Below are 17,100 nucleotides of genomic sequence, written 5' to 3'. Positions count from 1 at the left end.
TTTTTTAAAATTTTCATTGTAATTTCATCCTCTTCTTTTGTGTATTGCTGAATTTATTTTAAGTTAATATTCAAATTGTGAAAAAAAAAGCTGAGTAGATTTAATTGATTTGTTCAAACTATTATTTATTAATCTTTTATTTAACATCATTCTAATTATTTTTAAATTTTATAATAATATAGATATATACTTTTTTATGCCCAATGTTCTTTGGTTTGTGAATGGTGCATTGTTAAAGTAGTCCACGTTGTTGTTGTTGTTGTTGTTGTTGTTGTTGTTGTTATTATTATTATTATTATTATTATTATTATTATTATTTATTTTTCCATATGGTTATTATTATTATTATTATTATTATTATTATTATTATTATTATATATATATATATGTATATATATATATATATTTATTATTTATTTTTCCATATATCATTTTAAGAGGAGTGGTTGCAAAATTTAGCTTTGAATAACACTTTACTATGATTTTCTTTAGAAAGGTAATAATTGCATTTTTAATAAGAAAAAAAAATAAAAATTTGAATTACCATCATAATATTATTTTCAATTAAAATAAACAATTTAGTAAAATTTTATAAGACAAAAGTAATTTACATTAAAATATTTAACAAAAAAATACATAACATCCTTAAATTTTTTATATTTGGTAACATAATTTTTTTATTTTATAATGAATATGAAAATTTAAATATTAATATAATAAGAAATTATTAATACTTATAAAATATTAATATAATAATATTTTATAAATTCATAGTTAAACTCTTTCCCAAAGAATTCCAAAAACTTTGTAAAATAAAAATTAAATTTAAAATAAAATTATTTAATAAAAATATCATAACTAATCCTGATTAGATTATTAATCCAGATTAAATTGTTACTCTTGCTTAATTAGCTATATATGTTTATGTGATCAAAATTTTTTGACCATATGTTTAAATCTCTCATATTTGGTTGACTCACCAAGTCACTATAATTGTGTGGCCACACAATGTAACCACAAATTTTGAGTGATCACATAATTGCCATTCAACTTTACTTATATAATGGGGTCAACATCATCCGTGGGGAATTTGGTCAAGCAAGCTTGTGTGGTTGTTAATTTCATTATCTTTGCTTGATATTTCTCTAAAAAGTTTGACTGTTTTTTTCCGTTTACAGAATTCCAATGGTATTGAGTGAGTGATTCACATTATCATGGTTTATATGACATTTTGGGAAATAAAAAGTAGATTGGATGATATCGTCCCATTAATGTTGTGGTTGTACTGGTTTGCTTGTAACAAATCTGAGCCCCAACTACAATTCTGATATATAAGCCATTTTGCCATTACTAAATCATCGAAACATATTGATTGATTTTTTTCAAAAGTAAATTTCCGATCCATGAGATAATCTTAAATTAAATATCTTTCCTAAACTCACTCCAGAAAAAATTTAGGTAATGTGTGTCTTATGGTCTCAATAACATGCGGAAAATGACCTATCAGACTCATATCCACTAAGTTATTATCTTTCAATCCTGGGACAAGGAAATCGAGTAAATTTCCAAAATATCTTTTGTTCTCCACCACATTTAATCAAATCATTTTTGATGTATCATTGTGTTACGAGGGACCACATGCTTATCATCCACAATTCTCCTTATGAAAAAACACCACCCCACACACGAATCATGCAGTGGATCTGTCTTTGTTTATCGCACTATCCAGACGGAACAACCATGTTATCGCCGCTCTCCAGAGGGAACAATAAATCAGTAGCCATGGCTTTTCCTTTATGCGAATCACTGATTGATGATGACCTGACTTCTGTATAATTGCGTGGAGTATGTAGTTGCGTCCTCCAGTTTTCTTTACCAAAATTGTTTGGGAGTAAAATGGACAGCTCAATAGCATCTATTATTTCCGTGGAGTGACATACACATTATCATTATTCTTTATGATGAATATGCTGATATTTATGGTGCCATTCACCGACCACATGCACGTCGTGGTCTGCTATCTTTGATAAATATTGTCGCTCGATGAACGAGCATTCGACTTTGGGTATCGTAAAGCAAAATTTCCCGGGAAAATAATCTATCAATGGATAAGATTGGCATCTCTGTACAAGTAATTTAGTGAATGTCCGTATCTTTGAGTTGAAGATACAAACAACGCTACAGTTATTTGATGTTGCATGCCAATTGCGTGTCATGTATCACTACTGGAACCGTTACATTAAGGAATTTATATGAAATTAAAACAATATAATTTGTTTTATTAATAAGATGTCATATTATGTTTTTTTATTATATCCGTTTGGAGCAATTCCTCGACTCAATAGTTTTATCCGTAAGATCATTGGTACTGCTTATGGATCAAGTTTTATCCGTAAGATCATTGGTACTGCTTATGGATCATTTTGTCGCTGCACACAATCTTAAATGCTATACATTGTCTGTCCAAGTCTCAGGTTATTAAGTGTGTTGTTAATATTGAGACATAAGCGCCTAAAAGCAGAAATGTTAGGTATGCCATAAAGTTAAATGTTCTCCTTCAGGGCAAGAGCTATTTCCAACACTATAGCATATTTATGACGCTTGAAATGCGCCGGAGATAGCCCTTTATAACGCGCAGTTTTTTCTTTTTTTTCTATAGTCATCCGGACGGGTGTTATAAGGGGCTATCTCCGGCGCATGTCAGAACGTCATAAATATGCTATAGTGTTGGAAATAGGACTCGCCCTCCTTCAGCGCGCCACTAGCCGTCACCTCCTTTAATATGATAGATGGTATCCAACTTTAACGATGTGTGGATATCCGTTGAAGTGACCGATTAAATATAACTAGGTTTCCATATTTTTATGGGCAATCTATGTTTCCTTACGTCAATAAGGATTCTGAGTATGGCTAACTATATTGCAATATCATATAGAATTCTAATTTCAATTTGAACGTGAGTAACATGGTTTTTATGAAGTATAAAGTTATTTTGATTATTTAACAAGAAATTATCAATAGAAATAAGTATTAAATGTTTTTATAAACAAATAAATTTGAATTTTTCTTTAATGCTTCACAAAATTTTGGTTATAAATTAATATATTTTTTATCATGAGAAAACTTACAAATAAGTGAATAATAGTGAAAAGGACAAATAAGTAAATAATCGTGAAAATGTTCATGGGTATCAGCAATATATTAAAACAATGTTTTAAGAATCTCATTTGTAACTTAATGTGATGATGGAACATGTAATGGCATAAGATGTGAGTTACAAATAAGTGAATAATAGTGAAAAGGACAAATAAGTAAATAATCGTGAAAATGTTCATGGGTATCAGCAATATATTAAAACAATGTTTTAAGAATCTCATTTGTAACTTAATGTGATGATGGAACATGTAATGGCATAAGATGTGAGTCATTATAAGAAATTGATAGATGGTCCTCTCAAATTAATATGGCATATTAATTATTTTTTAATATTTAGTGGTGAATATTTAGAGAGATCAATATATGATGTATTAGGTTGAATTGTTAACCAGGCAATTTCCATAAAGATGATTTATTTATATTTACAAAAAAAACTAGTGTTATTAATTATTTTGTTATTGTTTCTATTATAAATTTAAGGGTTCTTTTTGGATATTAAATCTCAGTGCTTAGCTTTCTACTCATTGAGAGTATGATACAAATTTATTATATTTAAATTTAAACATAATTTATGATGTGATAATAATTTATGATGTGATAATAGATGAGGGAATAAAATATATTCCATAAATTATAAGGAGTTGGTTCAAGTTATTTACAAGATTTGAAGTGTTTTTAAATTTTAACTTAGTGCAATAAAGAAAAACAAGATTTCTAAAAGTATGAATAAATTCTCACTTGTTTAATAATAAGATTACACTATAAGATTTTGTCATCTTATAGTGTTCTGATCATTGGTACCTTATAAACCACACAAGAGTCGCTAACAACTTACATGATGTACATTTTCTATTGTGCATATCTATATATATATTTCCTTAAGAGATGATGCCCACAAGACCCACTATAGTATCTGGGCTCTGATACCACTTGTCAAGTACCCTACCTCAATATTTCATTTCGCCACAATTCTTTTTTATAACTATAAAAAGAACTTAACACCACACTTGTTATTGTTGGATGGCCATCAAGAATGTTAGAGTCGCTACTCCATGCTTATCAAAATAACTTGGAAAGAATATCAAAGGTATCTCGTTTTGTTTATTACCATTAAAGTTTTTAAATTCATTTGGCACTTTATATTCATTGGCCCTTATATTATATTGGATTGTTTTATATTTGTTGGGAACATTATGATATGTTTGTGCACAGACTCTCATGCAATTATGTTTTTCACGTGTGCATTTCAATAATATGTTACATTAGCTTATTTATAGTTTCTATATGATAGTGTGGGTAGAATTTCCAAGTCGGTTCCACAACCTATGGGTTTGAATGACACTCCAAGTAATATTTGCAATAAAGTTTTGGCCATGTGAGGGTGAGATGGTGGTCCTATGATTCACTTCCACCACATCCTTGCCCATGTGCTCCTGACGTACCTTGGTCATGTCACAACAATCCAACGGTGGATCCAAGTTCTAAATAAATAAATAGTCATCTTTGCACCTCGTTAACCCTGCTCCCTTTTCCCTCATCAAGAGACTTCATTTGCCTCATTCACGCATTTGGTAATGAGGCTGTGGCAGAGAGGATTTCGTCCCCCTTCCACTAAGGTGGTCACAATATACAGTCGCCTGGTGTATCCATCCATGGCTTCATGGTCACAATAAGCATCTGCCTGGTTTATCCATCCCTAGTTTCGTGGCGTACTACCTCACATCTAACTATCTGGAGATTTCCCCCAAATCAATCCTACTTCTTTTAAATATTTCGTGATACACTGTTGTTCAAGTTATTCTCTATTGGCCTTCACATGGTTAGCTAATTTATGAATTGTGTAGGGTTTCAGGCCTCTCCATAATTGCCAAACTCATGCATTTCACTCTAGTGGTAGTGCTTAAACCATTTTATCGCCCCAACACTCAGCTGTTGTTGAGAGTTTTAAGGTAAAACTCCTTAAATTGTTTTGTGGCAACCAATATTTAGAAGCGTTTCTTGTTCAACTTCATTCTCAGGTAAATCTAGGTTTCTTTTTTATATTGTATTCGGTCTCCACATTTTTATTATCTTGTTCATTCTTGGTTATTCTTTCTGAATATGAGTAACATCTTTTGCAGGAGTAACCATGTTTTTCTTGGCAACTCGGAGTGGAAATTGGTCGTTTTCCAAACTCCAGGCTTCTACCCTCAAGCGATTTGCCCCTAGTTTGAATCTGCAGGTTACTGATTTGTTCCCTTAGATCAGTGCATTGATTTTATATTAGGGTTTCTTTCTTTTTTCTGTTCGAGTTACTATTTGGATTTGGATAACCAGATCATTAACCTTGTTCTTGTATACTCTTCATTTGCTCATGAGGTGCTACCCATACTATCCATGGATGACTAAAAATGGTTTCCTATGGAGGGTTTGCATGGATAATCACTAAATCTATCCTCAAATTTGTTTCTTACTTCCTTATTTCTTTACTTATTTCTAGCACCACATTTCTTTTGCAATAACAATGGGTTTTCTAGTATATGTAGGTGGAGCTTCATCACCCTTCACTGCTGCCTACCGTTCCCCTCCAGTTTGGCTTCTATGCTCCAAGAATGACCTTTGTCTCCTCGCAAGTTGGTCCCTTGTTTCACATTAGTAGCCGTCATGGTCAAATTTGGACTCTCGGTTATTCTGAGTGTAATATCAAACTCAAATCCCCGATATGGTGGTTAGAATTCTCAAATTCGTATTGTCTCTGTATTTTCTTATGAATGGCTAGAGCACTTATGGTTGTAATCTGTTGTTATTATTTTTGTTATGGGTAATGATGAGATCTTAACCTTAGTATTTTTTGTAACCAATGACACAAATTTTCACCATGATTCTAGTATGTTAGAATTACAGTATCTACATTATGGCAGTTTGGTTGTTCGTTGTATTATAATTACATTAACCTTCAGATGGTGTAAAATTTCATCTGCTTTCATTTTGAATTGTGTGTGTGTGTGTTTATAGAAATTTCTCCAGTCATATGTATTTCAATGGCTTATAGGGTGTGAATCCCATTCTATGGTGGATGTTCTAACGTTCTGTCAATAATAGCACTCTTTCATTAAATTCATCATAGGAACGTAAATGTCTTCTGATTCAACTTAGTTTTGATTTCGTGTTCTCAACTTATGGAAATGCGTGGTGGCTAAAACTTTCTTTCTGATAGATGATATATTCTAAAATTTAAGTAGAGTCAATTTTGAAATAAAAATCATGTTCAAATGTGTACATATTTATTATCAAAGCAGTCACAACATACTGGTATTCTTTCTAGGTCGAATTGTTTCGGCCGAGAACATGATCCTCCTGTTATGTTGTCCTACTACATATAATATAGATTGATTATGCATTTTACAATAGGGAAATCTACTTACTCACCTAATTTTTTTTTTTTGTTAAATTTTTTCTTTGATATGTGTCTATTATACAAAGTAGTCCTTATCAATACTAATTTTCATGTATGTGTCTGGTACACTTCTCTAGTTAACCTGGTATGGTTCTGTTAGAATTTACTGGTAGACTCTAAAGGGTAGTTACTGCAGGAGTGCAATTCATCGAACAACATCTCATCAAAATATTCTTCTCCTTTTTACCAGTCTAATAATTCCAGCTAGCAACTGCATTTATTATCTCGTTGTAAATTAAAGGAAAAAATTATAAGACAGCCCCCCCACCTTTGAATGTTAATTATTTACTTGGTTTTTTTATACACGATTAATTAAAGTTGTAACTCCACCTACAGAGCTCTGTATATTTGATTTCACCTACTTGTAACTCCACCTACAGAGCTCTGTATATTTGATTTCGCCTACTGGCTCGACACACTGAGTATCCATGCACTCAATACTGTTAGGACTCCACCATCCAATGTATATGCAAGATAACACTACAGTAACTGGCACTCGAGACTGTCTATGTTGAGATCGATTTCCTCTAAGAACCCCACTACGAATTCTGACTCTACACTAATATGTAATCTAATATTGTTCCTAGAGAGGTAATATTTATATCTCCTCACGGTCGAGTTTGATAATGGTACACCAATCAGAAAAATCAAAGTCACAGAAAAGATACTATGCTACTTACCCATAACCATTTGGAAGCTTCAAATTTCACTGCTATCTATTTTTCTTTTAACTATATGTTCTACTACAAATTCATGCAATCACATTTCTTCTATACATCACTGCATGCGGTTGGTACTCATAATTTAACCATAAGAAACAATATATGAAATCATCCATCCTAATTCAAAATATTTAAGTAAATACATGGAGAACAATATAAAATTAGTCCCGAACTTCTAACCGATATCTTGGCTGGAAAATGAAATGTTGGAAATGTTGTTCCTCTCAACCATGAACTAAATCCTTTGGTTCCCTCGAGCGAGAAGCTTGTTCTTTCCTTCAACAACCCCTTGTTGATTCCAAAATCATGTCTCATATACACGATTTTCAGTAGATGTTTTTCTGGTTGTGTCCTGCCTCTCAGGGATTTGCTGATCCCCTTCGCCTAGGTTGTTTCCTCATTTCCTAAAAGAAGTAAAAAATCAGTTTTTTTTCTCCAACAACTAAAAAATCTACTTTTCTCTCCCACGGATTTATTCTCGGAGTATTTATCTTCAACCGAGTGGATAATTATCTGAATATCTAATTTTCATATTCACAAGCTTCCCTTTCCCACATTTCCCAGCTTAAAATATCAATTTTTTATTATAAAAAATGTGATCTACATTAAGTTTTTCTTTTTGTTGGCCCCCAACAAGTTATAACACTAGATTTTGAAACATACGACCATAGAAACATTTACATGAAAAATAGGGTGTTATACTTACTCTCTCAGATCAATCAGATGGCTCCACCCAAGGACCAATGGGGGTATTTTCGTTTCAAGGAGAATGAATCCAATGTTTAGGTGGTTTCAAAGCTATGTTTCCAAGGAAAACATTGCAAGGGTTTGTAATGAATTGTCTTGGTGGTTTATCATCTTTTCTAACAAGCAATAGAATTGCTCAAGTTACCCTATCAAATAGTTTATCAATCATACAAGAAGCACCCATGTGGTTTAATAGCTTATTCAACAAGCATTGTGGTTTGATCCTCCACTAAGACTTCCACTAGCTATTGAGGCTTAGGCACAGAGTCTAGGTCCTTCTCAATGAAATGACAACCCAAATATTTTTATTATTTTATGTTGTTGAATTATTCTATGTTTTAAGGGTTTTTTAGTTAGAGTTAAGTATGAGAATTTCTTATTAGACAATGTGTTTGTTCTCATTTCAAATCCAATTTTTAAATGTATAAATAAATTTAAACACTTTAAAATATTTAAATTGTGCATAATTTACAAATAAAAATTTATTTTATTACATTTATTGTCTAAATTCCTGTTCTAAATTCATAAGTCCATTCTGCAAGAAAAACTTGAAACACTTAAATTATTAGAAATTTACTAATCAAATTTGTTATTCCAACCCATTTCATACAAATTTAACCAAAAAAAAGCCATTTTAAACTTGGCCATTTTCAACTTGACTTCGTGCTGTACAAAATAAAGTAGTGGGCTGTTCATGCTAATCCAACTCAATAAATTAAATATCTTCTGTACTGCACCACGTGAATGATACTTTCGGTATGGGGTGTTCGCACTGATTTATGAAGCCTCAAATCATCCTCAAATGTTGTAATATTTGTTTGATTAAAGATAAAGCTGAGATACACCAAGACTACACAACGTGTTAAAGGGAACAACACTTCTAAACTATTAACCTAAAATATTTTATGCAGAGGGCTAATTTTACACTAGGAAATGATACCGCCATAATTTTTGATCCTTACAATGATGATCTTAGTTTGAGAAATACACGGGGTCCCTGCATATCTGGTCTATCTCAATGCTCTTGTGATCGGTCAGGATGGCGTTGAAGGTTATTGGAAGCAGATTGAAAGAGACGGCACTGGCAGTGATGGCAACCCCGCCTGTCATGCCCCTAGGCCTACGGTAGTCTTTCAACCATACTTGGAGAGGTGCGGCACCACCAAAAACTTTCTTTTCACCAATACTTATGTTCATGGATTACGCCTAACCACTTGTCCTACTTAGTTTGTGTTTATCAACCAAGTAATTATTATGTTTCCTTTATACCAATGAACACCCATACACATTCATTATCATCAACAATTATACATGAAGAACACAATTGCACAATATAAAGGGAGGGGCAACTCTCTGAACAATGAGTCTGCCCGAATATATATTATTAATCAACTTTTCAATATTACAAATCTTTAAGTATACTTGGAAACACCAAGTTTCATACTTAGCCAAATTTACAACTTGCCACGCCTTTGTGTGCCAACCAAAGTTCCTTGCTCGAGCTAGGTGGGTGCACCCTCACCCGAGCTACCAACTGACTCCTCAACTGAACTTCGTTTCGACGGGCGGGCGACCTACCCAAGTCACCCTTCACAACTTTCACGCCGCAGGCGGGTGACTCACCCAGGTCACCCAAAGACACCTCCACGTTTTTCTTTGCACGGCGGGCAAGCGACTCACCCAAGTCTCCACCCACGCCTTCACCCAAACACTGGGCACCTTCACTCGTGCCCTCCCCTTTCCTTCCAAGTTCGCTTGCTACGTGTGGTGCTGCCCAAGGTTGGGTGCATTAGAACTACGCCTTTCTTTGTTGCGGCTAACACTCTTCTTCGCACCTTGCACTTCTACGAAAGACTTGCTCGAATTGCTTGCCAAATGCCTCCAACCTTTGTTCTATTTGTATAGATGGTAGGGCGAGTCGAACTGCCCAAGCGGACTCATCCACCACGTGTTGAATGCCCCTACACTTTGCACTTCGCCATTTGATTGTATGTCGGCCTTCGTTCAAGTTGCTCTAATATATAGGTCGACCCGTGGGTTGAGCCAATGCTCCCCACGCCATATAAACTCCATCGCTTCACTTCCTCATGTGCATTCTTACATTGTAACTTCACACATTTCTGTCCAAGCTCGCACTTCGTTCATTCCAACTCGCTCATCCACCAACATGCTATCGCACTTAATTAGGAGGTCGTGCCGAGAACCGCAGGTCCTTACATCCTCCTCCACCTGAAGTCGTTGTCTTCCTCGACTACATCCCATCCTAGTACTCATCCACCAAGATCATCATCAATAATTGTCTCATCCTTGGTCCATGATATCGACTCCTCCACATATTGCAAACATCCCTAAAACATATGTCGCACCACCATCTCCATCATGCGTCATCCCATCCTGTGAACTGTCCTCCTTCCTGCTTGCCTGATGTCAACATCTCTCTGGTACACTGCTAGCCCCCATGACTTGAACTAGTCAGGTGATCAGTCCAACTGTCACACTCAAATCATAAGAATGTCCATCCTTATGCCTTCACCAGTCTATCTCGGATTATGCCACATCCTGGACTACCCAAGAATCCATCCCATGCTCAGGTCCATGGAAACTCCATCCCATCTGCAACATGTCATGATGCTTAATGCCGAACCATTCATGCACCATCTATCATACCTGTTCAACCTGTTCTAAGGAGTCACTGCCACGAGCAGCTAACAACGAGCCCCTTATTCTATGTCATCTAAGAAGATGTAGAGGGAGTAGAGCTTGAATGCTCACTTTCACTAATAATCTCAATCCATCTATCGGGATTCTCTATCTCCATCCTGTATAGATATGCAACCCGATCCTCCTCATGGACATTCGGTCTCACATAAACCTCCTCATCATCATCATCATCCTCCACTTCTTCTAGCCTTCTTGACAAATCCAAGATACTATCAGATAGTGTCCTGATAACCAATGACTGCTCGGTAAGCTTTGCCTCAACAATAGACAACCGCTTACTCATGTCTTCCATGCGCTTCTCATCCTCCATCTACATCACTGCTAGTTTACAATCAGGCTTTGTCACACCAATGGTTGGAACACCAATGGGTACATCTTCCCTTCCATCGTAAATGTACAGCTTCTTCAAATGTGGAATGATCATAGCATCATATTGTTTCAAGAATTCCATCCCCAGCACAGCCTCATAGTCATCAATCCACACTATAGTGAAGTCGACTTTCTCGGTCCACTCACCTAGTGTTGTGTCCACTCTTTCAGCTATACCAAATACAGAATCACGAGGAGAATTCATTGTCTTCATTTGTGCCTTCATTGGTATAAATTTTAACCCAATTCTTCTCGCAATATCTTCACGCATGAAGTTATGAATAGCTCCACTATCTACCATAGTAAGTATCCCCATACCTCCAATCTTCATCCGAACATACTCCAAGTTGTTCCTTTCAGGATCTCTTCAAAAGACCACTTCCATAGCAGTAGCAGCTCCAAGAATCTGCATCATCCCCATAGAAGGTTCTTCCTTCTTCACATTAGATTGTGCAATAGCAGCCACTTTTGCTCTAGAAGGGCAATTCTTCACCGTATGTGGTTCAACACAAATCCAACACTTCAATGGCTTCTTCATCTTCTCATCCGACTTCGAAGCTTCATTTTTCTTCTTCTCTTTCAGCTTATCGAACTTCTTCTTCTTCTTCTCATCAGAAGTCTCATCATAATGCCTTACCAACCTGTCCGCAGCAGCAAATTTTTCCTCAAGTGTTTTAATCTTCTGCCTCTTCACTTCATTGAGTGCCCAAGGTTTCAATCCAATAATAAAGTTGAACACCTTGTCCCTCTTTGCCATGTAAGGAAGTTCGAGAACCGCACTCGCAAACTCCCACTGATATGTCTGTAGGTTCCTTGTCTGCTTAATAAACTTAATATTCATCCGTGCTTCCCACATTTCATCCTGAGGAATGAAATGAGTCTGCAAAGCTTTCTTCATATCATTCCAAGAAGTAATGTCATCAGCACTGCCATCGGCAATCTGATCCATCTGTCTTCTCCACCACATCTTAGCATCTTTTGTCAGGAATTGAGCAGCCACTTTCACCTTTGTCTCATCATCGGATAGACCCAAGTGTTCCATGTATTGTTCCATATCCCAGAGAAAGTTACCAAGAGTCTTCACACTTCTTGTACCATCATAAGATTCTGGTTCCTTGACTTTCACATGAGACACTCCTCCACCTGAGTTATGTCTCACGGCCTTCTTCAACACCGCGATCTCATCATTTGCACCATCAAGAGATTTCTGCAATTTCAAGATCTCTGCCAGACCTTTATCCCTTGCTTCTCCAATCTCCTTGACTTCAATTTCAAGTTGTGTACACTTAAGATCAGTGTACTCATGCCGAGTCCAGAGTTCATCAAACTCTTCCCTCATCTGCACATGATCCTCTAGTTCCTTCATGACTAGATCCATCTTTGTAGTCCAGTAAGATTCCAATGCCTCCATTCTCTCTAGTATCTTGTTTATGAAAGCCTTGGTCGCATTGTGGCTAGATTCACCCGATACAACACGAGATTCACCTGCCATTTCTGCTTCCTTCTTCCTTCTTTGTGATCGAGTATCGACCATCCACCAGCTTCACCTGTACCCTGCAAACCGAACCAGTTCTTGTTCCACTTGTGTGAAACCAACTTCCTTCACCTGCAAGTACCAGTTTCCACTGCCACCAACTTCCAAGTGTATACACATCTGCATTTCGTCACGATCAACCTGCTCTTCATTCACCAGCTCCAAGCGTGAGCTCTGATACCACTTGTCAAGGTGTGTATCAGCGCTTCACCATCAACCAGGGTATCAGCTATGATACCACCTGTCACGCCCCGAGGCCTACAGTAGTCTTTCAACCGTACTTGGCAAGGTGCGGCACCACCAAACACTTTCTTTTCACCAATAATTATGTTCATGGACTACGCCTAACCACTTGTCCTACTTAGTTTGTGTTTCGTAACCAAGTAATTATTATGTTTCCTTTATGAATGAGCAGCCATACACATTCATTATCATTAACAATTATACATGAAGACCACTGACTACATCGCGGTGCTTAAGAAGAGGGTTCAGGTCATGCAGGCACTCGTAGAATGCTGATAAATTAAAGCGCCGAATCGAAATGCGATATCTAGGTCTAATGTACGCTTGCCAAGTATAAGAAGAAGGTCGCAAAATCTCCCGCTCCATAAACACGCAGGGGGTTGTATGTGGCGTTTCTAAAGATATACGCAAGGTGATCTGAATAATGCTGAAGGCTGGTTTAGAAGATAATTATAATTAGTTGATTCACCAGGGATGAGGAGCTGTCTAATGATATCATTAGGCTTTTATATTTCTATTAGGTTTTGTTACTGCCGATAGTAATATATTTATAAATGATATATATGTCCATCGCTGACTTCAAATTCTGCGTTGTCCATAGTAAATTTCATCGTAGAATTGTCAACTATTTGGAGTATGAGAACCAATTATTACCATTCTCTTCAACCAGATTATCGTATGGATACATATTTTCAGAACTCCAGTTCACCTACAGGTCCTGCTTCGTATCATTTTCGTTAGTCTTGTATAAAAATAATTTCATAGAACTGATATATGCCTTAGCGGTTGATGCTAATTTTCTTCCTATATTCTTTGTTAGGATAAGTTTCTATACGGACGGCTCGGTAATGGAACGACTTTTTCGTTTCAATTAAAAATTCCTTTGCCAATGAAAAATGCAAGCATTTCGGTTTCACTTTCGTGAAAAAAAATTTCGATTGAAAATGATGGTGTACAATGCAAAGCCTCAATCCGATTTAATTGTTTTGAACGGGAAGGGTATCGTATCATTATTAAAACTATGGATGGTGGATAGTCTTCTATATATGAAACAATAATATGAATTCTACAATGAATCTTTGAGTCGCAAGGGTAACACATCAAGAAATTTGATTAGGAATTATAATTTCTTTATTAGTTCATTATATTTCAAGAGATTTGAATAAATTTTTATACTTTATTTTTAATTTAAATTAAAAAAATTAATATTATATCTTTAAAAGATTTAATTGTTTAATTATTTGAGTTTGGTTTGGGTGGTTGTGTGTAATAGTTGTCTCTTTCCCACAAAAATTGAAGTTTAGTATGTTGATAAGTTGTTGTTTAGGTCTTATGTGAGTTTACAATAAGTGTTGGGCTAGTAGAGGCAACCTTCCTCTTGCTGCTTTTAATTTGAGAGGGAAGCAAAATTTCTTAATAAAACAATATTTAATATCCAAACTTTTTCCAATTTTTTTTTTTTAAATTACATATATATTGATTTCACAAATTTAAATATAAAATAATTTTAGAATGATTTGATTAATTTTAAATATTCACATACCATACTAATATTTTTATTTATTTTTTATTTTTTAATATTCAGAATTAGAATGTAATTTTATTTGAAAACATTGGTCCATAATAGATTTCAAAATGTTTTTCATATATCTATAAACATTTCAAAATTTTGTCAATAATATTGTTATTGAATTATATATATATATATATACACACACACATATATATATAAAGACATATATAAAGTTCAAACTTTTGTGTGTTTTTAGTAGTGGTGTGTCAAGAGGAAATTAAACCAACCAACTAATGAAGACAAGTGGCCAATTTCCCAACCCTGAAAAAACTCAAAATGTATATTCAACTCTAGCTAGACTGCTTTTAGGAATTGTCTGAAAAGACAAAAAAAATTACCACATGGAATCTACTAGTTATAGCTAGCCATGCATCTAACTATTAAAAGAAAAGAATTTTCTAAAGAAAAAACATATGTCAAGAGATCATGATGATTATCATTTGTCACAGAATATTACTGGGGCCACATATTGTACAATTAACCTTTTGGAGGTTTGTGACCAAAATGAAGATGAATTTGATGTGCAAGTGGGCATCGAGGATGTGCACAATGTGGGCATCGAGGATGACCAAGCAAAAGCATTGATAGTGTGTGACTCTCTCAATTTCATTGAGGCATGCAATGTCCACAATCTGATCCTCTTATTTTTCTTGAAGCATCTATCCCAAGAGCATCTTTATTTACCAACAAATAGTGATGGAATTAAGGTATTGACTATGTCTTTCCCTAGTATGGACAGGCTCAGGAATTTGACTAGCAACTTTGATTTTAATTTCATATTTAGAATAGGCATGGAAGTCATTGGGGGTTAAAGATAGAAATTTTTGAATTTATGCCTAAATTTTAGGTGGAGTAGTAGAACCTAAACTAGTAATAGATTGAGCTTGAGTTTTAGTGCATCACTCACCCGAAGGGCCATGACCTCGAGACCCCCAACAAGAATGCATTTTATAGTGAGGCATAACATTCGAGAGTAGATAGGTCATGAGACTGGTAAACCCCTAGAGGAGGCAAGGTATCATAAACCATGCTATACTAAGCCAAGACAAAGTTGTGAGTTGAATTAAGCACTTTACTAAGGATAATGAGGGGAAAGTGTGAGACCATAGTGACGAATGGGGTAGTTCCAAGGAGAAGATTTGGGAAAAATGTAAAGACCAAACTAACCAAAACAACCCAAGAGTTTTCAACACCACCAAGACACCCTGTGCATCGCACATATAATTCCACCATGCAGTCAGACTAAAAAACATGCAGAGGTTGCACCTAGGATAATTTACATCATTGCTAATAGCCAACTCAGCTCTAAGATGTCGCATTTGAAGCTTCAAACTTGTTGAATTACATGAATTCCTAGAGTGGAGTTCCTTTTGACCTCTCCCTTGCACCAGTTCTATATCTCTCCCAAAAGGTGGATGTTATAGAGATCCAAGCTAAGTGGGGTCGGGCCTTCATTTACTAGTGAGCTAAAAAACCTAATGCCATGGTGGAAATATTTCACTTGTAGTTGGGAGTCACCTCTAACGTAAGAAAAAAAGTCGGGGCAGAAACATTGAAGGTAAGAGCACTAAGTGGAAGTGGACTTTTCCATACTAATGTGATAGAAGGTAGAGCACTTAGTGGAAGTGGATTTTTACATACTAATGTGATAGATGTTGAGGCTATTGGAATGTGTTAATGCATTGGGTGATATAGGCACACCATTTTTCATTATTTAATGCAAGAAAAGGAAACACGATGGTGGGATTTGCTCCAGAGCTTTGTCCCTTTATGTTTGCTAAATTTTTGACACCATGAACTAAGAATATATTGTTTTAATATTGTGAATGTCACTTTCATTAACATATTTGGTGGATCATTTTTGTTTAAGAGTTTTATAATAATTTCATCATTTTTTTTTCTCAATTATTGATTTTATTTTAAGTTAATATTCAAATTTTACAAAAAAAAAAAAAAATTAGTAAATTTAACTCATTTGTTCCAACTATTATTCATTAATCTTTTATTTAATAATATTTTAATTATCTTTTAAATTTTATTATGATATAAATATACACATTTTTATGCCCAATGGGTTTTGGTTTCACGGTGAAAGGTGCATTATTAAAGCACTCCATGTGACAGGTCACTATATATATATATATATATATATATATATATATATATATATATATATATATATATATATATATATATTATTTAGTTTTACATATTATATAATTTTAAGAGAAGTGATTGGGAATTTAGCTTTGAATAATAATTTACTACAATTTTCTTTAGAAATGTAATTACATTTTTAATAAGAAAAAAAAAAATGAATTCTAGTCATAGTATTATTTCCAATAGAAATAAATAACTTCCTAAAATTTTATAAGATAAAATTATTTTTCATTAAAATATTTTAAAAAAAAATTACATAACATCCTTAATTTTTTAAATATTTCTTAAAAAAAATCTTTTCAACCCTTTATATATAAAATATTTTAAAATTATAAAATTTCCTCAATTTTCTATTTTCTATATTTTGTGATAACTATGAACTTTTAGAGATTCTCATATTTTGTATAGAAATCGTGCTAAAAAATGCTTATATATTAAT

The 17,100-nt window shown here is 34.5% G+C and overlaps 1 long non-coding RNA gene across 2 annotated transcripts; it reads left to right on the top strand.

Annotated features, from left to right (window-relative positions):
• Nucleotides 1–4,695: 4,695 nt before the first annotated feature.
• On the top strand, nucleotides 4,696–5,988 carry LOC149231142 (uncharacterized). 2 transcript variants are annotated; one of them, XR_016247424.1, is made up of 3 exons: nucleotides 4,696–5,105; nucleotides 5,277–5,377; nucleotides 5,682–5,988. It is a non-coding gene; the product is annotated as an uncharacterized LOC149231142 (long non-coding RNA). The 2 variants fall into 2 exon arrangements; XR_016247425.1 differs by having other exon boundaries at nucleotides 4,696–5,174.
• Nucleotides 5,989–17,100: the final 11,112 nt, after the last annotated feature.

The sequence above is a fragment of the Pinus tabuliformis genome, chromosome J (assembly GCF_031772625.1).
Source record: "Pinus tabuliformis cultivar Carrire ecotype Pingquan chromosome J, CPIR1, whole genome shotgun sequence".
NCBI lineage: Eukaryota > Viridiplantae > Streptophyta > Pinopsida > Pinales > Pinaceae > Pinus > Pinus tabuliformis.
Note: the sequence above shows the minus strand (reverse complement) of the source record. Positions and strands in the feature narration are given on the sequence as shown.